The sequence below is a fragment of the Lutra lutra genome, chromosome 6 (assembly GCF_902655055.1).
Source record: "Lutra lutra chromosome 6, mLutLut1.2, whole genome shotgun sequence".
Lineage (NCBI taxonomy): Eukaryota > Metazoa > Chordata > Mammalia > Carnivora > Mustelidae > Lutra > Lutra lutra.
Genome location: NC_062283.1, coordinates 78,908,854 through 78,933,604, shown reverse-complemented (window position 1 = coordinate 78,933,604; position 24,751 = coordinate 78,908,854). Strand labels below are relative to the sequence as shown.

The 24,751-nt window shown below is 36.4% G+C and overlaps 1 long non-coding RNA gene across 2 annotated transcripts in view; it reads left to right on the top strand.

The window, feature by feature from the left end:
- Positions 1-22,921, top strand: part of LOC125103122 (uncharacterized) — a 38,527-nt gene extending 15,606 nt beyond the window's left edge. The window contains exons 3-5 of one of the 2 annotated variants that reach the window (XR_007128287.1): positions 1,030-1,096; positions 21,652-21,837; positions 21,954-22,921. This is a non-coding gene — a long non-coding RNA (uncharacterized LOC125103122). Of the gene's footprint in view, positions 1-1,029; positions 2,594-21,651; positions 21,838-21,953 lie in introns of those variants that run through there. The other variant, XR_007128286.1, reaches the window with a different exon arrangement.
- The last annotated feature ends 1,830 nt before the right edge of the window (positions 22,922-24,751 follow it).

Here is a 24,751-nt window from a genome sequence, read left to right as displayed (position 1 = left end):
CTGACATAGATTGTGTTATAGACCCTGCATTATCTGTTTTAAGTACCTTACATTGCATAGGTGGGTACCTCTTATGTAATATGACCTAGAGGAAATAATGTGATATACTGAAAAAAATGAAAGGGAGGGCTTTGGAGTCGGACACACCATGGCTTGATTCCTGTATTTGCAGTTCCTGAGCTAAATGGCTATAGGAAACATACTTAACCTTCCTGTTCTTCCGTTGTCTCCCTTCTAAAATAAGAACATTAACACATACTGTGCGAGTTTGCTATACGGAAACAAAAAGAGAGCACTTGCTATACGGAAACAAAAAGAATGCACTTAGAAGACACTAAATAATTAGAAGACACTAAATAATTGCTACCTTCTTTTTACCCTTGCGTAGAATTTCAACTTTCAATTCGATAAAAGCATCTTGTGTTTTCTGAGGTATATGTTTTTCTTGTACACACATTGATTTAGAGGTATAATAACTGTTCCAGTTATTAAAGCCAATCAGTTTAATTTACCTCTAAAAGCTATATCTAAAAAAGCAGCCCTGCCTTACATGTAATGTACAGTGAGGTGTGCTTAAAAATACCTAATAACCTTTTCCTTTATGCCTGTGGTGATCCCCTGTGTCATGAAATGGAGTGTTGTTAGAAACAGTGAGAAGTTAATGAATCAACAAGAGCCCAGAGGGCTGTTATTTACAGTAACATTACAGAGATGATTTATGCCCATGAGGTTCCTAGGTGACAAGGGAACTGAGATTGTAAATTAATGTAGATTTAGATTGTTGCACAGGAGGTGTCGGTGGCCTTTGTTTTCTATTTTGAGGCACAACAAAGGACAAAGGGATGACGTACTAGCCCAGACACCAGCTAAGCTCACGTTACATTTCATGCTCGGGCCCATCTTCTCATTTCTTTATTGTGTGAGGAACATTTGCTATTTTATTTTCATGTTGTGGTACATGTAGCTTCCTCCTGCAGCCTCATGACTGATTCTAAATGACTGAGAACCTCCCACTTTATGTCTTTCCAGGTCTAAAGCCACCGGCTGCCATTGCATAAAAGACTCAATAATGTGTTCTCATCATGGTGATCATCAGGTGCCTGTCAGTTGTCCTTAAAAGTCACCAGAAGCATTTGTGCAGATTACATAAACAGTCAGGGGGACTTCTGAATGGGTTAATGTCAAAATCATTGCAGAAGGTCATTAATCTGATAAAATTCAGTGGGGTTACAGAATGTTTGTGTTTCTGAGCTTGTGTGTATGAAGATTTCCAATTCACTTCCAATGTCAAGGTTAAGGTTTTGACTTTTCATTTTGTTGTTTGGGTGATTATTTGAGAAATACAAAAAAGATGGAGACAGAGCTGGTAATTCTAACAGTACGCTTTAAAATACTTTACCTTTTAAAGAATTTTACCATAAGAGAAATATTATCTTAACATTATAGAGAAACTTAATAATACCCCTAAAGTATTCTGGCTAGTAGAAGAAGGACCCAGACAAAAATCCAGGTCTTTTGCGTCTTATTTGAGTGTTCTTTCTATTGTAGAATTGCTCCTCTGGCCATCTGTGATATGAGTAATGTAAAATTTTTTATTTGACAGAGAATTTTATAAATGAATACATGTACATAAATAGGTATATATTCTGTGTGCACACATTTACCTATGTAAATATCTGTCTTTCTCCACCTTATACCACAATATATTTTAAGCACTGTTGAACAATGTACCCCAAAACATACCAGAGCCAAAGAAAATACAACTAATAAGACAGTGGGAGGTTTAAAATATAAGACAGAAAACAGAATATAAAGTATGATGACACAGTTAAGAATAAACATGAAAGAGATATTAACAAATGCAAACGAACTAGAGTCATTTAAGAGAAAATCATTCTCAAATTGGATCACAAAGCAAAACCAACAAAAACAAGAGATTTATTTAACACAATGTGACTCAGAGAGATCGAAAATTAAATGACAGAAAAGAACATACCAAACAAATGAAAATAAAATACAAGGACACATATCATTATATCAGACATGGTTAAAATTGGCACACTAACACTAAATGAAACTTAAAAGAATCCTTAATGCTGACAGAGTGCACTCTGCAGTGAAAACATGACATCTGTGAATATCTTTTTGCCAAAAACATAACATCATGATTCTTAAAGCAAAAACAAACTCAAACACATACGAAAATACACAGACAACATTGATACCTTATTTTTATTCATTCCTCTTTGTCCTTGATGCCTTTATTAGAGAAAGATTTTTAAGGGTACTGAAGCCCTAAATAAAATAAAACAAGGGATAAGATAATGTTGACCTGACAAACTCTGGATTACTTTGGAAACAAACTATATGCCTTTATTACAATGACCATTTATGGGGTTTAATTGTATGTAGGACATTAAAAATATCTCAATACATGCAAAATAGGAGAAATAATACAGACAACATTCTCTGATCACAGTATAATACAAATAGAAATAATTGGGAAGTGACCAAATTGGAAAGTGACAAATGCTTTCACTTATAAATTAAAAACAAACAAAACCCTTTTTTTGAAAAGATTTTATTTAGTTATTTGAGAGAGGGGGGTGCACGTGAGAGAGCATGAGCCACCACTGGGGGGGGGTGAGTGATAGAGATGGCGAGGGAGAAGCAGACTCCCTGTTGAGCAGGGAGCCCAATGCAGGGCTCGATCCCAGGACCCTGGGATCATGACTTGAGCTGAAGGCAGACACAATGGACTGAGCCACCCAGGCACTCCAACAAAAACCTTTTTCGAACAAGAGAAAAAACAAAAGCAAAATGAAAAATACCTAGAAAATGATATGAAAGCACTTATATCAGAACTTATGAAGTATAGCTAAATTTTGGAAAATTCTCAGCTTTTATACTAATAAAAAAGAAATAGTAATAAAAAAACAAAGTGAGTATCTCAGGGAGGTAGAAAGGAACAATTATCAATAATATTGTAATAACTTGGTATGGTGACAGGTGTTGAATCAATATGTTGTACACCCAAAACTAATACAGCAATGTATCAACTACAATTCAATAATAAAAATTAAAAACAACATCTGAAACAGCATCAGCCATAACGACAGAAATGGCCAATCCCAGGATAGCCAGCAGCTCCTGCAAGCCGAGAAGCAGGCAGCTGAGAATGCAGCAGATGCCAGAAAGATGAAGGCCCAGTGTCTGAAGCAGGCAATGGAGGTGCAGTGAGAGCAGGAATTCCAGAGCAAGCAGTGGGCGAGAAGTTGCAATCCCTGAAAAGGAAACGAAGACCTCGTTTAGTCTCTCTACTGTGGTTCCAGGAAGATGTTCCATTTCTTAGCCTCTCTTTTTGTCTCTGAGTTGGTCTTTCTCTTTAGTGATTCCCCTCTTTTCCCATTTTCCCAAACAACCATCAGATAGATGCTCACTGGTTCCTGAAATCTAAAGTGATGCTGTGTTGTGTCCCTTGTATGCATGGCCTTTCTTTCTATATCCTTAACACCTTTCCCTTTGTAATAATGAAAAAGTGTTAATAAAAAAAACTATGAGCAAATAAAAAAATTAAAAACAAGAACAAATAATTTTTTTTTTTTTGAGAGCGAGCGAGCATACAAATGGGGAGGGGCATGGGAAGAGGGAGAGAGAAACTCTTAAACAGGCTCCATGCTCAACGTGAAACCCCACACAGGGCTCAATCTCATGACCCTGAGACCATGACCTGAACTGAAATCAGGAGTTAGAGGCTTAACCGACTGAGCCACTCAGGTGCCCCAGCAACAAAATAATTCTAAGAAAAGCAGAAGGGATATAGTAGTAAGAGAAAAGCAAAAAATAATAAATTAGAAAGTGGAAAAATATAGAACTACTGAATAAATCCAACAATAAGTTATTTAAAAATTGGGTAAGCAGATAATCTTATCAACGAAAAAACAAGAGGAGAAAACACAAATACAGGAATAAGAATTGAGAAAGGGGAAATAACTATAGCTTGAGAGAAGTCTAAAAGGACCACCTGATGTTACTTAACTTTATTCAAGTAACTTCACAAATCTTGATAAAATGGGAGATTTTCTACAAAAAAAAAAAAAAAAAAACATTTCAAAGCAACCCCACCCCCAAAACAAATAGTTCAATTGTCATAAAAGCTAAGAAAGAATTTATGTTGTTTACCCACTCTACCCTAAAATTTTAAGCCAATATTTCTTAGTGTATGGAGCAGAAAACTCTAATTAATTTGAGAGCTCTAGAGCATAGAAAAGAAAACAGATTTCTGAATTGTTTAATCAATGTAGCATTACTTTTTAAACCAAACTAATAGCTAATAGCACTAAAAATGAATTAAAAATTACTGCATATAAAGTAAATAAATTCTACCATAAAAAAGGAAAAAAATCTTAATCCAATGGAGAAATGCTAAGAGGGGAATTCTCAGAAACATTCCCAGTTATGCTGGGATAAAACAAATATGCTATCATAACTATTATTTAAGATTGTTCTAGAAGTACTGGCTAACTTAAATAAGAGAATAAGAATACAAGTGTTTAGGTTAGAGTAAAATTATAATTATTATAGACTTGATAGCACTGTATACTTGAAAAACCCGAGCTCAGCTGAAACCTAGTAGCATTCACCTATCATATAATAATTAAAATATGTAATAGAGAAAAAAGCCCTATAACCCCACTTAAAATAGCAATGAAAGAGAAAATAATTAGGAATAAAATTAAACATGTAATTCATGCATGTATGAAATATGTAAGATGTGCATGTTTAGACAGAGGAAACCACGTGTTTTAGGAAAATGAAAAAAAAAACTGCATGTGATTATAGGTGCAGGAAATAGCTCTGCAAAGGTCCTAAAGAACTTTATAAAAGTCATTGGCTCTGGGAAGAGATAATCAAATGTTGACATCATTTCGTCTTTTTGAGTGCTTTACCATGTTCATATATTACCTATATAATAAATACATAAATTTTACTTTTCTTTTATGCAAATCATAAGATCCTGCACAGTTACTAAATTTCAACCACAATTTGATTTAAGCTTCCCTTACATCAAAGCAAACAGAAAATTAAAGAAATAGTAATTGAACAAACAACAACAAAATCATGATCATTTACACAATTTATATCATTCAAAAGGAAAGGTATACCAGTTTCTTAAGCAAAGAAAAGCTTACTCTGGCTTATTTTGAAAGAAACTTTACACATTTTTTTTTTTTTAAAGTCATGATCAATGTCCTCTATACGTTGCTGTGGTTAGAACAGATAATATTGTGGCAGAGAGTACACATTTGTCCACCAAATTCTATCCTGCCTTTCCAAAATATAGAATCATCAATAGGAAGATGCTGCCTACCTAGGAACCACATATCCCAGCACTCCTTGCAATGAGATATGACTGTTTATGTAGTTCCCATCAATGGAAAGCGAGCATAAGATTATTGTTTTTTGTTTTTTGGCTAAGGCTTTTAAACAGGCTCTCCATCATTGTCTACCTGTTGGATGCACATGATGATGAAAAACTACGGCATGACAGAGCCACAAAATATTCCCAGATCATGGCATGGATGAAAATTGTACACCTACAGGGAGCACCCATTTTGGACTATTAGGTGAAGAAGAAATAAGCTTCTGCTGTGTTTGAGACACTTACAGATGTTTGGATCTGTTTGTTAAAGTACATTAGCCTACTCTAATCAAAGAGATTTTCATGTTGTTTTTCTTACAGCAGCCCTCACTATACAACACCAATGTACATTTCAGTAAAAATAGGTCTGTAGGGAGCTATGATAATGTACTTTGGTGTTTATGGCTTTCCAGCAGTGCAGGGTGAACTAAGTAAACCAATTAGACTAGAGAATTATTTCTCTTTGATGTTTCCTTCCATAAATATGTTTTATCTCAATAGAGTTTTTGATAAATAGAGGACAAGAAATAGTTGAATGTTTATTCTCTGACACGGGCTTGCAATCCAGTTACTCTGTACTGTTGATCCATAGAAATGCAATTTATTTATGAAAGTGAAGTAAATGATAGAGCTGATACATTTATTGTGAAATTTGAGGATGCAAACCAGGATTCTTGTGTAAATAGATAGTTAAGACTCTGGGAACAGATGCTGGTCACACAAGTATTATTAGAAGTTCCAGGACTGCCTTTAGGCATAAATAAATAAGTAGATAGATAGATCGATCAATCGATCATCCTCTACAGCATATGAATAAATAAACTGTAAATTCTCAAAGGTTAGCAACTTAAAACATAGCTGAGTTGATTTCTAGTTGCACATGTTTCAAAGCAAAAGCCACGATATGTCACCCATTGCCATTTAAAATCTGAAAAATGTACTCACACCACATTTGGTTTGGTTAAATAACAGCCCACCAATATGACTTGGTTGCTCTCAGTGTCCTAATCAATTGACTTGTTGTATGGTAATATCACAAGGAGAAAATGATAGTATGCTGAATTTGTTTGGATCTACCCAGTGGAGTGGCATAAAACATAGTCATTACATTTTTTTATAATATGTATTTGATAAGTCTGATATTTCAAGATTTGGGGGGATGAGGTATATGATATCTATTATTTCTACCAATTATTATTTTTCATAACCATCAGTTCTAGTCTCACAATCTTATTCTTTTCCTATAATTTTCTTTTTAATTGATCTTATTTGTTATTTATCTCTTTAAAGATCTTAATTTTATAAATTTATAATAGGTTTCTTTGAGATTTTTCTGTTTTCTCCCCATTTTATCTACATGTGTTAACATCCTGAAATTTCAGGCAGCCTTTCTTAGGGTTATTTAGTTCTAATTAGCTTGAAATTTTAGTTTTGATTCTAATCTGGTAAGGTTGTTTCTCTCTCCTTCCTCCTCTCTCTGTCTGTTCCTCTCTCTGTGTTTATCCATTTCTTGCTTACAGTTTCCTCCTCTGAGTCCCTCCTCCATCCTGGGACATCTACTCCAGCACCATTTCTTATATCACTGTAGCTGTTGTTATCAGAGACTAGCTACTAGTGCCACTGGACAGAAACCAGAAGGAGCCTGGGATGGGAGGGGGGAGCTGGGACCATGGAAGGAATGGGTCTGGCAAGACCATGAACCGCTAGAGAGACATAGTCACTGCCAGATGCCAGTAAGGCAGAGATAGGAGGCCAGATACCCTAACTTTTCCTTTTTTCCTATTCTCCAGTTTCTTGTTATTGCTTCTTATTGGCCAACCTAGCCAAAGCCAGCTGTCAAAAGAGCTTGGGAAATGTGGCTACCTGCAATATAGACAGAAGAAAGGCAGGAGATAGATTTGAGCACAAACAAATGACCATAATACCTAACCTATCCACACTTACTTGTACAAACACACATGCTCACTAGTCCTTAGTGGTTTTTCTTCCACTTCAGGCCCACAGAGATCTCTGTCTGGATTTTCTTTAATTTGGTTCTATTATTTAATTGTTTTCCCTGAAATTGCTTTTTTGTAACTGCTGTGTTTGGAGTGGGATGGGAATGGGGGAATATGACCTCAAAGCATGAAATCACAACATGGGCTTGACCAGAGATATCATATTCTCTCTTTAGCCCTGGTGTTTCACTTTATTTTTATTTTTTTAGGCAGGATTGCTGAGCGAAAAGTCCATAGGCTTTTAGTACAGTTAGATCTGGATCTGGGTATCGGCTTCACATTAATTGTGTGATTATTTTTGGACAGGCTACTTAACACGCTTCCTTATCTATAAGATGGGGATGATAATACTGGCCTTAAGATTGGTTTAATAATTAAATAGAAGAAAATATCCAAATTGCCATATTGTGAGTAGGTATTCAGTGGGTTCTCCAAATATGGTTATTATTATTATCATCATAATTATGCTCTACCTCATTCCTGGTTAAATGAAAGTGCTATTAGCCTTGCTACATGTTTTCTGATATATAACTTTCAACTTGTTTTATCAGGAGACCTTGTTAGTAGAATTTAACAGTAGAATGAGCTATAGCCAGTTATGTATCAAACATAGCGTATTTGTTGTTTGTTTTCAATATAATGGGTGTGTTTAGGAATTAGCAGGGGCCTATACCTGCCATGGTTTTATCAAATGAATTTATATATCTCACAACATGTTGGTAATTATAACCCAGAGTAAGTTTTAAGAGGAAAAACAAGGTTTATTTAAACTCCATTTCAATGCAGACAAATTCCCAAAACCAAAATTTTGCATTTCAGTGCATAATATTTCACAACTACATGGATCTTCATTGTGAAAATAAAATGTTAATATTTGAATCTTTTAAAGGCCTTTTGCAGATGTTTGGCTAATACACTTACGTTTTATAGCCTTTGAGCACCAAAATTTGGTGAGGAAAATTTTTCTTATCCTACAAATTGTAACTAGTGCTGATATATACAATCTAAAGGAAAGCATAGTTCTTATACACTTCTCCCTTCCATCTCATTTTGAACCCTCATCAAAAAGTTTCAGCCTCTTTTTGTGACTTCTAACAAAGAATGGCTCAGTTGACATTTTGACTTCTGTTGCTCAACTGTTCTCCTTCAGAGGGTGTCTTCTTTAATGGGGTGGTTTTACATAAAAAGGATTTGACTATATTCAATATTAAAACAAACATCAATTAACATATTTGTTGGGTTTTTATGCTGCCAAATCCTTGGTTAAACTGTTTCCCTTCCCAAGCTTGTTTTGGCATTGTCAAAACTATGTCTGAGCTACCCAGACTCTTTCCTAACTTCAGGACTCAAGAGCTTGGTTCCAGTATCAGGAGGCAATGAATCATTAAGAGTCCGTCAGACTTCATAGTGGTGTGGAAGTTAGAAAGCTGTTTCATTGCCCAATATCTATCCTGTCTCATTTGATTCACATATTCAATTTGATTACAATCAACTTATACCATTTTCTACATTGCTAATGGAAGTTTTCAATACAAAAGCTGAAATGAGACTACGTGGTAACTGTCTTTCTACTGTTTCCAACACGAGAGGTCCTTTATTACTAAATGTTCTAGAGGGCTGAAATATTTAACAGTGCAAATATAAATAATTGTAATGGTTGCGACTGTATTCCTGGGCAATGAGAAATTCAGTTTGTCCTTGTCAAAATAAAAACAAAAGAACAAAACATCAGTTGGTTGGAACCTTTGAATTCGTGGAAAGCATTCATCAGAGATTAATTGGAAAGGGAGCTAATTAGAAAATGGCTTAACTGCATTAGTTTTGCATTGATCTGACTGTAATAAATGTCTTTTTGTATAGCTATAAGAATGGTGGCAGTTGTCTTAAGGTCAAAATATCCACAGGGAGTTCCTTGAAAGTGGTATAAAGGGACATCATAGAGACGGAAACAAAAGAAAATGATTGATGATGTGTTGAGGGCACCATTCTGTGAGAATAATCTAAAAGTTTTAGTATCATTTTCAGCACCATTTTAAAATTTTTTTTTCATATAGAGTAGAACTAAGTATAGCATAGTTTAACTTTTTATGATCCCCATAATGTTTGGCTTATTGTTTGAAATGAAATGAGAGTCTTAGTTGCTACGTCAAAATCCACATAAATGCTTATTATCAAGAAATATTCTCAGAATACTGAGAAATTGACCCATATGAGAAATGGTGAATGTTAAAACATATCAACTTCAGAAAAAGCCACATTATTTCAAAACACAAATTCCATATTATACTATCAGTCACAAAGAATAGCTGAAAATCTAGTGTTCAGCTATAGTAACAACATCGGAGAACTATAGAATATACTTCACATTCAGTATACCAGAAAAACAAATCAAAATCATATGAAAATATAAAAAAAAAATCAGAGGCCCTATTTTTCTTTAATCTTAAGAAGTATCTTATTTTTAGATGTCTTATTAATAACCACGAGATACTGTGCATATTGTAGGTGCCAAGCTACGTTATGTCATTATCTGATGTAACCAGTTAGGGAGAAACTGATGGAAAAAATACAAAGAAAAATAACCCACGGACAAATTGCCGGCTTATAAATGATGTCCTGTACATTAGGAAATCACATAAGTGATAAGTGTGATTATTAGGTGGCCCGACAAAGTAGTGTTCTATAGAATAAATATACACCCTGGTCTTAGTACTTTGGGATCATTTCTGAAATTAAGGGAATCACCCAATTCTTTTAAATTCAATAACAGGCAAAAATACCCTATTAAGAAACAAGAAGGAAGAAGAAAAGCAAGTCCCACTGTATATTAGTGCTTGCTGCACAAGGCTATTGTGGAAATGTGAGGGAAAGGTCTTTCGTAATTGCTTTTATTTTGACTGGGCTCAAAAGATCCAGTTGTGAGAACTTGCTCTAAAGTCAGCTTGTTGATGGACAGGCATCCTCTCCCAAGGTAATAGGGAAGCTATTTTACCAACTCCTATATTTTTGGAAAACTCTGTGTTTGTTGTAATTTGATCCTAACTGCAACCTATATCTCACCTACATTCATTAACGCCAAACCACAGAAATGCCTGGAAGGGCCAGGATACTTGCAACTTGTGCTATGCATTTGTGGTATTTTGGCTGCTTCACTATAAAAATATTATGCCACAAAAAATACATTCTGATTCCATGTAGCAACTCAACCCACAAACATGAAGCTGAATGTTGGTTTTATTATCCTTAACTAATTTGTATTTCCTTGAGAGTAGAAAGCAATGGTAAATTCATGGATTTGTGTAACTGTGCTTAGGGAAAAAAAGCGACTTCAATATCAAGTCTCAACATTTTGTTCCCTTTTCTATAATACCAATGCTTTATTCCTATCATATCTTAATCATCTAAAATAATTTTAAGCAGTTGTATTTTGTTTTTATCAACTACTTACGATGTTTCTAAGTAATGGTGGCAACTCTTCCCTATATTAGATAAAACAGTAAAAATTTCCAAAACCTTCAGAAATGCTAATTACCTTTCACCAGAGAAAGGAGAAAAAAATACGTCTTTGACTTACAGATGCAGGTATTCTTTCGTTTACTCATTTAGTACATTTTTGTGGTTACAGATTTGAGGACAAACAACTTACATTGGAAGCTGAGGGATGAAAGATAAAAAAGCCTTGATCCATGGGCTAAGAAAGGCCCATGGAGGGAGACAGACATTGATGCAAATGCACTTACAATAAGGAGAGTGAGTGCTTTAAAATAGTATAAAATTATGTCTGTCCTCTTAAAGTCAGATATTGTTATATTAAACTACAGATTTTGAGCTATTGAGTGATCTTTCCACTATACTATCTAGTATATACTATACTATCTTTCCACTATACTATCTTTCCACTATACTATACTATTCCACTATACTATCCATTATACTATCTATGCAAATATCTTTGCATATTCTCCACATCATCTTCACTGTCAATATTTCACTATCAATATCTCCAATAACTATCAGAGAATGTCTAATTACGTGTAAAACAAGCCCTTTAGAGTAAGAAATCATACCTGTCCCAGTGTTAACTTTATTATTCTGGCAAAAGGCAAAAAAGGCTTCTTTTCAACATCTCTTCTCTGCCCTGTGTTGTGAACTGACTCCATTATCATGATAAAGACTGAATTAAATAAAACCTTTAGCAGCCAAATGATCCAAATGATTGTTGCTAATCATCATTGATAGATGTTACTTATGGACCCTGTTTCTCCTTTAGAACTCTATAGGAAACCTACCAGGCTCTCAAAATGCACTGGATCTTTGCCCTCATTTAGGAACTCTCTTAATGTGATATTTCAGACATGGTTATTAATATAAATAAATATATATGTTTATTCATTCAAATTCATTTTGTGAAATAATTAAGTAATTTGCCCTTAATTATAGAACTTGGGTTTATATCCCACACCTTTCCTTGCATCCTCTGAAGGAATATGTTGATGAATCTGGTAGCTGGGGGGTTTTCCAATGGTGGTGTGTTTATGAAATAGGTGAGAAACATGCCTGAGGTGTGAGATACTTAAATGTTGCCTCCATGTATCCTAATTCTTCTTGTACCTATCACTAGGAGGTAAATCCTGTGGGGAAACAATTAAGAGAGATATATTTCTGAATCAATTTTCATGGAAGAAACAAGAATATTAATGTTCAGATGTTCAGATTTATTATAGTATACAGCAGATGATCAGAGGGTGACCTTGGATGGTTACTAAATTTTCCTACATCCAGGTTTCTTTATTCTATTACTAGGATTACAAATAGCCTGATTTTATGTTCAATAAATCTCTCAAACTAGTGATAAGTTCTATGTAAATATCATTATAATGTTTTGCAAGTCCTCTGTTCAAATATATGAATTTAAATCTCCTTTAGAAGATCCTCTGTGTGCCCAATATTTCTACAGCTGGGGTTAAATAACAACTCAGTCCAATCCTTTAATGCTTTTGTTTTTTCAATGATTAATAACATTTTTCTACTGCAACTCTTTCTCTCACTTTATAAGTTGTACAAAGAACTTAAAAGGAATTCAAATTTGAAAAAGCTCCTCTACAGACATCCAGTGAAGAGGGTTTCCAGTTTCTAGTCCAGCATGTAAGGGGCACAGAAGTTGCCACTCAGCCTAAGTCAAAAGCTTGAAAAACCAATGACGCAGAGCTGTCCATTTCAAAACCATTGAAAAACCAATGACACATAGCTGTCCAAGAAATGAGATCATAGGGCAAATTGCTGCTTCCAAAATTGAAGAGGCAGATGGAGATATGGAGACTATCAATTTGCCAGAGTAAAACCTCCCCAGGAACACGTGCCAGGATAGGAAAAATTAAAATGCAATTGACAAATTGCTGGAGGTTGTGTGGATGAGTCTGAGAGTTAAAAAATCAGGAGTATCCAGTCATCAGAGAGCTCCTACACTTTCGTAAATTTTACCTCCAGGAGCAACACCAGATCCCCACAGTGACTGTCAGAGAAAAATCCCCTCGTGCTTCCAGCAGAAAAAGGGGGAGAAGAACCATTTTGAAATATGCCATGGCATTGTGCTCTTCTTAACAAGGCAATCCGTCTGGAAAAACTATTTTAACACAACCTAATCTGCAGGGTTTTGTCAGAGCCTGACCTGTCTGGGGGAAGAAAAATACCCAACTCTAGTCAGCAATAGCCTTCTACATGGGAGAAGGAAAATACCCAATTCAGCTCCCTCCAATCTTCCATGCTGGGAAAGGGACACACACAACTACAGCTCCCTCCAGCTATCCTGTCCTACCTAAAGAGAGAAAATTAAAATGAGAAGCACAGGTGAAGTTCAAAGCCCAGGAGCATAGGCTCACCAAAAGACTGAGACCTAGTCATAGAATAATTGAATACCTCTCCTCCACATCTTAACACTTCCACAATAAAAAACAGTTTAGCATGTTTTGAAGACACACACTGGTAAGAAGACCCTGTGCCAGAGAATGAGGATGGGATGAAACAGGGTCCAGTGTATCCAGCCTTTTAAGGTCAGGATAAATAATTCGGATTTTATTCTAATTTTTATTGGAAGACTCAAGCAATTTTTAGCAGGGAGATAATTTGATCTGATTTGTCTTATAAGGAAGAGACACTGACTGCTGTGCAGAGAACAGAATGAAGTGGAAAATGAGTAAGGCCAGAGACATCATCTAAGAGTCCATGGCAGTAGTCAAAGAGGTAGGGCTGTGAACTTGGACAGCAATAATAGAAGTAGAGAGAAGCTCTCCAATTTAGAAGATATTTAAATTGACAGATGATAAAATGTGCTAAAGAATTAGATGTGAGAGATGATGGAAAGAGAGGAATCAATGATAGCTAGTAGATTTTTGGACTGAGTAACTGTGAAAATGTTATATATTTTTACTTAGAAGGGGATTTTGAAGAAGGAGCAGATTTGGGGGGTCAGGAGCAGATCAGAATTCTGCGTTGGACCTCTTAAGTTTGAGGTGCTTTTTAAACAACAGTGAATAAAGGAATCACTAATATTTTCTACACACAAAGCATTTTTAAGTGCTTTCAATATACTAGCTCATTTAATCTTCACAGCAACTTTGCAATAAAAGTACTCTTATCATCATTGTCTGCATTTTAAGATTTAATACTTTAACAAGGTTTAATACTTAACTAACTGACCATAATAATTGGAAGAGGTCTGGTTTGGGGAGTCTGTGTTCTTAAACACTATACCATGTTAGATGGGTGTGCCAACCAGTCATTAAGGAAAGGCAAAGGTTGGGGCGCCTGGGTGGCTCAGTGGGTTAAGCCGCTGCCTTCGGCTCAGGTCATGATCTCAGGGTCCTGGGATCGAGCCCCGCATTGGGCTCTCTGCTCGGCAGGGAGCCTGCTTCCTCCTCTCTCTCTGCCTGTCTCTCTGCCTACTTGTGATCTCTCTGTCAAATAAATAAAAATAAAAATCTTTAAAAAAAAAAAAGGAAAGGCAAAGGCTATTCTTCTTATTAAAAAACAATACGCTAACACATATGACAATTTTATAGATAGAACAGATCCTTTAAAGAATGCCAAATTACCAGGGTGTGTGGGTGGCTCAATCAGTTGAGCATCTGCTTTCAGCTCAGCATGATCTCAGGGTCCCAGGATCAAGCCCTGCATCAGGCTCCACACAGGAGTCACTTCTCCCTCTTCCTCTGTCCCTCCCACTGCTTGTTCTCTCTCTCGCTCTCAAATAAAAAATATAATCTTAAAAAAAAGAATATAAAATTACCAAACTGATGCATTAACAAGAAATTGAGTTATCTCTAAAATTATTATCTCAACTTGATTTCCTAGAGACTTTTCTCCAAAACCTGTAATGGAATAAATGTTCCTTATATTACATGAGCTTGAAAAAAATAGAAAAGTGAAATATGTTACTATCCCTTTCACATTAAGAAATATATTTAGCTTTAGTACCAAAAGTCAAAGAGGTCAAAAAATTATATAATTCAACTTTCTCTATGAATATTTTAATGAAAACTATAAGATTTTAAAACAGAATATATCACATTGGAATAATTATCTGCTGTGACCTTTTGGTCTAAAAAACAAGCTTGTATAACATAGGAAAACTATTAGCAAAATCCCATGCATTAGCTGGAAAAATTAAAAAAAAAACATGTTATTAGGTAACAACCATTAAACAGTTAAAATGATCACTTATTTGTGTATGATTTTATATAAATAAAGAATTTCCTCAGCATTTAAAACCAGGGAGATGGAAGTCTGAGTCAGTGAGAAATATAGATGGTTCAATCTAATAGAAGTAGAATTCAAGATAATGGAGGTTCTCATATACTATGCTAGAATTTGAATTTTGCTCTGGGAGGTAAAGCAGAGCCAGTGATGGGCCTATTATAAGTGGGGAAACCTAGGAGAAGAACAAATAGTGAGTAGTCAAACCAAACAGGTAACAACTCATGGGACTGAAACAGACTTGCTTACCCAGGAAGGGGAAGGGTTTTTATCCCAAAGAATTGTTAGTACAACAGATTACACTAGAGTCAACAATCTTCTGGAGATTAAGATCCAGGCTGTTAAAAAAGCCTAAGGTAGGGGTGCCTGGGTGGCTCAGTGGGTTCAAACCTCTGCCTTCAGCTCAGGTTGTGATCCCAGGGTCCTGGGATCGAGCCCCGCATCAGGCTCTCTGCTCAGCGGGGAGCCTGCTTCCCCCTCTTTCTCTGCCTGCCTCTCTGCCTACTTGTGATCTGTCTGTCAAAAAATAAATAAAATCTTAAAAAAAAAGAAAAGCCTAAGGTAAGTAAATAACTTTGTATTTTACTCCGATTAAATTAAAAGCCTTGTATCTATTTTAGATTGGCTAAAAGAATTAATGAAATGGGGTGCCAGAAAGCAGAAAGGGTATTTAAAAAGACACAAATTCACTGTTCCTGATACCTCAATACTTTGATATATTTCCTTTTATAAACAAAAAACAATAAACTTTTTTTTAATTAAAAAAAAACACTAAACTAAATAGATATGTTGAATCAGAATGCATACTGGACGGAGAGCCAACTATTGATTAGCTAAGCAAATTTCCATATTGCTGCCAGGTTCCTGGAGGTAGGTAGTGCATTTAATCCTTATTGACCATGAAAAGAAGTCCACGTTATTTGGTATTATATAAATGTGAAACATAGACTGGAGTCTTTTGGAATGGAAATAATTTTTTCTGATACCCATACTGGGATTCCATTTCTTTTTCCCCAATTTCATTCTCCTTCAAGGGAGATAGCAAGATAATACAGTGGTTCTTGCCTTTCCTCTTCTGCCTTCACCAGGCACATGCACGCACGCGTGCACACACACACACACACAAGTACATCACAACAGCAAAATATTAATAGAATTATGAGTATTCAAACTCTGTATTTTCCACATAAAGTAAGAAAATTTGGGAATCTTTCTTTAAATTTAGCATAATTATGTCTTTAATTCAATGATAAAGATTTCCCAATACCATCTGTTCTGGAGTAGTATAGTGATCTCTCAACTTTTCCTTTCTCCATTGGTTTCTTTTATTTTTTAAGGATTTATTTATTTATTTGAGAGAGAGAGAGTGGGGGAAGTTGCAAAGGGAGAGGAAGAGAAGCAGACTCCCCACTGAACGTGAAGCTCAGCAAAGGGACTCAACCTCACCACCCAGGATCATGACCCGAACGATATCAAGAGTGGGATGCTTAACCAGCTAAGCCAACCAGGCATCCCCTCCATTGTTTTGTTTCTAATTTAAACCACTCTTCCCTCAGAAAAGGAGATGAATATATGTGTTTAAGAAAGGTCATAAATGAATTTGGAGAAATGTACATAGGTTTTTGTGTTCTTTTTTTTTTTTTTACAAGATTTTATTTATTTATTTGAGAGAGAGCAAAGGCAATAACAGAAGGAGAGGAATCACAGAGGCAGAGGGAGAAGTAGATTTGCTGCTGAGGGGAGAGCCTGATTTGGGGCTCAATCCCAGGACCCTGAGATCATGATCTGAGCAAAAGGCAGATGCTTAACCAACTGAGCCACCCAAGCTACCCTTTTGTGTTCCTTATAATCATTGGTTAAAGTTGCCTAACTTAAAGATGTGACTGGACGAACCAGGCTCCTGCCAACCTCTCTCTCATTCCTTTATCTGAAGAGTTGGATCAGGGAAATAAATTCTATACCAGGAACTACTGCTGATAGAGACACATAGTGAGATGGGGGGTGGGTGGGAATGCCTGACTATTAAATTGACTTTGAATTTCAAATATTTTAATCTCAATTCCAAATGTTTATATAACTAATGAAATATGTAGTTTTGTCATTTGTCATGGAAATCTAATAGAGCTGTTTTCTTTTGATTCACTAAGATTTAGGATTATTGTCTAGAAATAAGAGATGGAAACTAAAACTTTGTACATAATAATATAAAGCACTATAGTTATTGTTTACAAAGTTTTCTGTATAGATTTTACTATATTTGCCCCCCCCTAAAATGCTTCTTTAAGTGTGGATTTAGACTGCCATATTTTTAAAATTATTGTTTATCCTTGGGAGGGTTAAATGTGTGTATGTGTGTTTATTCTGGTATCTATGGGAGACCTGGTGCCATAGGAAAAATTCAAGAATATATTATTCAAGAGCCTTTGGATTGTGACAGGAAATCAACTCAAATTGGCTTAGGTTAAAACAAAAATCTTGGTTTCCATACTGAAAATTCCAGCACTACCAACTTTAATCATGTCTGGATACAAGAGTCTCAAATGCCATCATTAGAGCCAATCTATCTTTATATCTCTGCACTGATTTCCCCTTGATTGGCCTTATTTTTATGATTTTATGGTGCCTGACGGAAGCTCAGACTTACTTCATCCTCTCTGCTAGCACTCTTAGAAAAAACTCCCCAAACCAAAATATCTTTCTGAGTTGCTGGAGAAAAATTCCTAGGATTACTTTGATTAGAGCAAAGAGGGATTAATCAATCACCATGGCCAGCCACAATACCAATTGTCCAGATCTGGGTCATGAGCTCACCTCTGATTCCAGGGGTTGGGCTAGCCCCACCTAAACCACATGGAATGAAAGTGGGTGGAGGTTGATCCCCAAGGAAAGTCAAGACACTATTATAAGATTAAGGAGAGTGATACTAGGTATGCAGAAACAACACAGGTCCACCCAACAACCTGTGCTGGTTTCGCTTCATACTGGCTGCAAGGACTGAATGGTCACCAGACTGCAGAAGTCACCATACACTATTTTCTGTGGCCCCTCCTCCCCGCAAATGCAGCTCCCACTTATTATTGTCATGGTCTTTCTTTGTACTCCCTATCTTAGGATTTGGAAAATGCCCTGTGGGATGATTATTACAGCCCTGGAATGCCCAGATTAAGAAAAAGCCATGGGTAAAACTAATCCACATAGGTATCAGGCAATTTTTTTTTGAGAGAGAGAGAACTAGAGAGTTTTACTTGGAACAGTCCCCAAACCTGCAGCAAAATCCTTAACAGCCATAAACTTTGTGGTGAGGTATTAATGGGAGGAAAGTGACAGATGAGTGATGGAAAGTGTGGCCCTCTGGAATCAGCACCATACCACCAAGGAAGACCCAAGTTTCAGGTGGTAAACGGCAGTGAACAGAGCAGTGACCAAAGGCGATGCAGAAAGCAGAGCAGAGGGGAGCGCGTGATAGAGACAACAGGGCCAAGCGGATGACTCAGGAGTTGACATGGGACGAACCCTCTTGTTCTTTTATTTTCCAAATAAACTGGAAGGTGACCCTTAGATGCAGGAGGATGACATTTCAGTTACACAATCATAAAAGCCCAAAAATTAGAAGCAACAGCAAAAGGTACAATGTGTTACTATTTTCAGATGGGAAAATGGGGTGGGATGACTATTTCACAGTGACTATTTTAAGCTGTGAAGACATAGCACAATATTGCAAAGTGATTTGGCATTTTAATAGGCCACAATCAAATGTTCATGAAAAATTGGAAGCTTGGGTTTCCTTGCATGAAAATTGTCTTCATCTGCTCTTCAGATGTAACTTTCTTATCCTTGCCACCTTCATTCAATATTGTACTCCTCAGTTTTCTAGACTGTACTGATCAAAACTAGATTGGGGCATGGGGGCAATTCAAGAACTTGGTGGAAAAGTATAAAAAATGGTCGCTTTTTGTACCCAAACATTATAAAAAATTATGAATGTAATCATGAAATTGTCACGTGCATTCAGCAATGCACAATGTCCTTTGTGTTTGTGATAGGGGAAGAGCTTAGGAAATCAATTAAACATATCCTTGACCCTTTGGGAGTTTCTAAGACCCTAATGCAGATTTAATATGTTATAAGAACATGCATTGCAAATGTGTACTGATGAGAATAAGTGATAGAGAACAAACATAATGAAATTTTTAATGTTGCTTTGCAATATTTGAATTTTAAGACAATGGCCCCAGTGAGTGTCTGGTCTCTGTCGCAAGTTAAAGAGCTTATAGGTAATAGGATTATGGACCTACTTTCATCTGTGAGAACTCCTTCTGGGGTAAATGAAGAGCCAATATCTTTTTACCCTCTGGGCTTCTTCCACTGGAGTATCTATACTGTCCATAGGCTCTCCACTGAACTTTGGATCTGGCTGTGAGCAAATAAGACCAAATCAAACTTCCAGAGAAATTGTCGACAATTTCCAGCCGTCATTAATGTTCAGTGCTCCCTTGGATTTTAGCCACGTTCTCTTACCTTTAATCACGGGACACCCTTAGGATAATGCACCACACCTGGGACTGGGGATAATTTACCGCTTGCAGATGGGTCAGCACTGCAGTTCACTTAGAGTTTTGCATTTATTCTGGGTCCCAGAGGCCTTTCTTTTATAGTGCAGTTATATCCACTAAAATTATAACTTCCAAAATTCTGTTCTATTTTATTGCTCTTGCAAAGTATTTATGACCTCTACTGCTTAAGTGGACATTTTTAGAGATTTACTGCTGAAAGCTTTCAGGAGAACTGCACAAAATTGGTGCTGAACTATTAGACTGAGATTCTGTAAGAACTTTTTATACGATGCCAATGGAAAGTATATTCAGGTTTAGTTTCTGGTACCTTAAGAGCAAATCATATTGAAATTGAAATATGGGAAGTTTATTTTGTGGTGCATCACCATCCAGTAGATTTAATACACACCTCATATTGTACAAATTAAGGTGTTAATTTTTTTTCTCTTTTTTTCATACGATTTCGGGTAGCCAGATATTGAGTTATTTCCTAACATGTTAGTAAACCGGTTAGTCAATTAAGACTTTTTATGTTTTTATGCTTATATTCAAGAGAAACCTCTTCTGGCAACCCCCTGTTCACTTTTCATATCAGTTTCCTTCTCTGCTAAGCTATTCAGTGTTCTCATATAGCCTTGGCAGGCAGAATTTCCAGGAAGTATTACTGGGGAGAGTCCCAGGAAAACATGGGCAAAGAATTCTTTGGGTTGAATTGCCCTTTTCTGCCAGATTGAGGGATTTTGCACAATCTAGACTAGAACACATAAGAGAAAGGAGTATTTGTTTCAACCATACCTAAAGGCCTGGGCTGAGAAGAGGATTGGCTAGAGAAAAGTAGAGCCCTTGCCACATTTTTGTCACCAGAGAAGAAACAACTGGTCATGTCTCGTTAGACTGTCAGCATCTCCTGGTCCTTTCATCCTTGTTATGACACTTCCATGGGCATAAATGCCCCTATTGTACCCTTATCCTGAATATACAGATATGTGAAGAAATAAGAATATTAAAAGGGCATGCTTGTTCTTTAGGACTTCTGGGGACTACAGGCTGTGAACATTAACATATACAACCTGCATACACACACATGCATATGTATACACACACACACACACACACAGAGGGCTGGCTATCTATACCAATGCACCATACACGGATATTCTCAACAAAGCAATTACAGAAATTCCATCTGACAATAATTTCTAAGTAATGCTGTATGTTTTACTGATACTATTGGCTGTGACATGATAAAATTTAACAACAGACCCAGTCCAGCTGAGTCACTTGCTGACACTACTAGCCACTCAACTGTCCCAGCTTTAAGACTGAAAATGGCCCTTCCAGATGTTCAGGTCACTCAGGGCCATTTTTCTAAGAGTTGAATGGATTCACTGCCTTCCCAGAACCGGAAACAGAAACTTTCAAGCATCACTCTTTTAGTCATATTAGGGAGGCTGGCCCTGGGGGCAGGGGGCACAGGGGAGGAGAAGATGAAAGGGACATATTAAACCTATTTGGGCACATGGTTTCTCAACTACCCCACCTCTTCCTCTACATGTCTGCCTCCACCCATACTCCCTCTACTGCAGCCACAGTGAATAACTACTTCCTGAACACATGCTTCTGTCTGCCTCATGCTCTAGAAAACACAATTTATTTCAGGCTGGGGAGTAACTAGCTTTCCTTAGGGACTTACTGAAGTGTTAAATCCTCTGTGAAAATGTTCCTGACTCCCCAGCAGAACTCATCACTCCTTCTGTGCGCCCCTAGTACTTATATTCGTGAACTCAGGGCTCTATTTTAATGTTTCTGGGCCTTTTTCAGTTTTTTTCCACCAGACTACAAGCTCTTTGAGGTCAAGAATCATGTCTTTTTTCATCTTGATAACCACTTCTCTATTTTCCGGGTCCCGATGTCTAATACAATGAAGGCTTAGCCCAGGGAAGGTGTTACAAACAATGTATTGAGTGAACTGATGACTGAAAACTGACCAAGGAACCAGAATAAAGGAAGAATAACACATACTCTCCAGCATCCAGCCATAAATCTGAATTTGCTTAGTCTAAGAATGCTTGGAGCCTGGTTGATCAGAAGTACCCAAAAGATGCCAGGGCTGGTAAGTCCTTTTCTTTTTCTTATTATTCTTTTCCTTTTTTTAACTTTAGCATTAAGTAATGCTGCCTTAATTCTAAGCCTATTTTTCCTATATTTTCTATTCTTTTTTCATCTCAGATCTCTGGAATTTTCCTTCTGTCTTAACATGTTTAAATTTGCAGACAATCTGTGGAAGGAAATCAATAGACTCAAAGTTCAGGGATCCTAAGAATCTGCTATCTTAAGCTCTCCTGTCTTCAAATACTTGATCCTGCAACACTGAGCCCAGAGCATACACTCAATGAATTTCTTTGGAGAAAACAGGATGGACAGAACCTAAATGGTGCCCAGGGAGAGGCAGTCATGGACCATGGAGATGACCAAAAGAGGTCACTTTTATTTTCAAGTAAGTTACCAAACCACTGTGACTTAACCAACCCCCCCTTTTTTTTTTGTAAATTATGTGACTAAATAAATAAAAAAAAAAAGGAATGAAAAAGTAACAAATGAGAAATAAATATATTTCAATTTCAAGCTGACAATTTTGGGGTGTTTACTATGATGCTGTCACTATATTCTAGGTATTTTATGTATATTATATAATTAAGTTCTTACCACAATACAATGAGGAGATTTAGCCATTTCTCCATTTTGCAATGAGGGAATTGAGGTAGACAGAAAGGTTAAGTAAGTTGCTTGAGCTCATGCTAGTTGGTAGGTAGTGGAGAATGGTTTCAAATGTCTGCCATCTTAAATCCATGCAGTGTCTCCACATATTAGCAAAAAGCTAAATTGTAATACAATATTATAAAAGCAATGTTTACAGATTAATGTATTATTTATGCATAACTTCCTAGGAGCATAACTACCACCAACACGTCATTATGTAAGGATTAAATAAGCTACTATGATTTTAATTTTAAAGAATATAAGAATCTATGTATAAATGACCCATGTTCATAATTTAAAGCTCATGCTGCATATTTTCTCAGCTTGGCCAGACTCTATGTTTACACTTTGTAAATGCTGAAATTAAGGAATAAAAATGTTTAATGAATGGGCATTTTTTTTTGTCAAAATAAAACACCAGAATTTCTGATTCCAGATTTCTCTGTCTTCAGGGTCACAAATCTGTGTTTGTGTTTATGTTGTTTGACTTCTGTACAGGTACTAACATCTTTAATGTGAGTATGGAAGAATTTTTACCTTCCAGTAACTGAGCAGTATTACCTAATGATGCCTAGGGAACTCACTCTGTAGAGTGAAAAGGAGGTGACTGAGATGTTCTTAAGATGTTCTTAAGAGTAGCTAAATTAATTATTGAGTGCTTCTTATGTATCAGGAACCACTCTAAGTTGTATTTATGTATTAACTCCTTAAATTCTCTAAAAATTCTAAGAAGCACCTACAACTGTTATTTTTTAAAAAGGGAAACTAAGGCCAAGATAAGTAACTTGCCCAAAGTCACATAGCAAATAAATGAAGAGGTCAGAACCGAGATTGGAATGTTGGCAGCATTTGGTCCAATCATTGTACATACTGCTTCACTATGCTAGATTAACAACTTCTTGTTGGAAGAACTTAGCCACTGTGAAATGTAATTATTAGTCCAACATTTTTGTTAGTCACACAAATGACCAATGTTATATCTCAGAATCTGGGAGTCTCTATTGTCTAGAGTAACAGTCAGTGTTTCAGTATCACTTATTGACAAGCAACAAAAGTTTTATACAGTCTTTCAGGAGATTCTGGATTTTAAAGCATGAAGCTTTTGAGTTTTGGCAAGAATAAGAGCTTTAAAAGTCTATTTTTTTCCTTCCTTTTATAGTAAATCCCAGACCAAGAGACTATGGGTATTCTGAGCTATATTTTCATTCATGTTATTGCAACTAAGCTGTTGAAGGTAAAGTGAACATATTTAAGAAACGTTTTTACACCAAATTATTATTTCTATCAAGAATATTCTCAAGTCACACATCTTTAATTGGAAACGGAAGGATATGGGCTTTAGCACAGTGGCAGTGGGAATGGACCAGCACCTACCTACCTGTCAAGTCTTCTCTGGTACCCTAGTAGACACCATTTCCATGATGAAGGGCATCTCCCCCTTCTTTTTTACTTCATTCCCCTTTTCGGCCTCAAATCGTTATTCATCCTGCTCTATTCCTGGTCTTTAATCTCACTCTAGCTAGGTAGGGCAGGTCATCTTTTTTAGTGAAAGACCAAGAAACATTTGGAGCTTTGTGGATCATGGCAGCTAGAGGACTGAAGTGGGCATTCTTGGAGTGATGGAAAAAGAAGTAGGTCATTTATAGTAAGAATGGGATGCAACCACTTACATTTTTTTTCTAATAGTGCAGGACACTTTGAAATTTGTGGATGAAGAGAAAGAAAGGAAATTTAAGCCAAAAAACTAGGTTAGTTAAAATGGGTTGGAAAAAAGGAAAATATATATAGACAGATCGTGGGTAGGAAAGTGGAGAAATACTACAAGAGGTTTATTAAATATAGAATCAGGGAAAAGTGAAAGAGATGGAAATAAGGATAAGAAGGATAACAAAGATTCAAGTAAACAAGACATATTTCTCAGTCATTGGCATCCAGGTTTAGGAGTTTATTTCAAAGGGTGAGGACAGCAGGATGACTAAGGGCTGGGTGTTACAGAAGGTACCCTCTGTCAGGAAGATCCCATTCTATTCAGTTGACCACAGAAGCAGAATTAATGGACTTGAGCACCTCTGGGACTTTGTCTCTTCTATATCTGTGTGCAAATTAGAAAAAGAAAGAATGTTGGTAACAGCTTCTTGGAAGTCTATTTTTACTGAGGGTTTGTATAGGTTAAGTGAGCCATTCCTAGGGTCTCGTACAGAAACCTCAGCGAGAGGATCTACTGGGAATTTGGTCAAGAACAATTTATGAAGTTCTGATACATGACA